Source organism: Manduca sexta, chromosome 22, assembly GCF_014839805.1.
Source record: "Manduca sexta isolate Smith_Timp_Sample1 chromosome 22, JHU_Msex_v1.0, whole genome shotgun sequence".
Lineage (NCBI taxonomy): Eukaryota > Metazoa > Arthropoda > Insecta > Lepidoptera > Sphingidae > Manduca > Manduca sexta.
Window position 1 is genome coordinate 633,099 of NC_051136.1, and position 429 is coordinate 633,527.

A 429-nucleotide genomic window follows, 5' to 3' on the forward strand; every position below is an offset into this window, starting at 1 on the left:
TTTCTCTATAGTCTCATAAAAATATATCTACCAATACTTTGGGTATTAGTGAATATATATTATCTCATGCTTACTTACTATGTATGTAAAACTATATTTTCACAACGTCCACACGCGGTTTTTTTTGTGGATTACAAAAAAGCTGGAATACCGGATGTTTCTTACCTCTAATAACCCGCCGCAGCCAGACTTTTCAACTTAAACTATTACTATGCTATTGGAATAAAAGATGCAAATAATGTGAACAAACTTATAATTATTTTGATACTCATATTATTTTTGTAAGGTAACATAACGGAACCCTTGAGTGCCCAACAATTTCTAAAATCTTCATAAAATCGTTTTATCGATAAATATAAAGAAAAACTTTAGATTAAATTAGAACATTACATTTTATAAAATATTAATAATAAAAGAACTAACATAAAA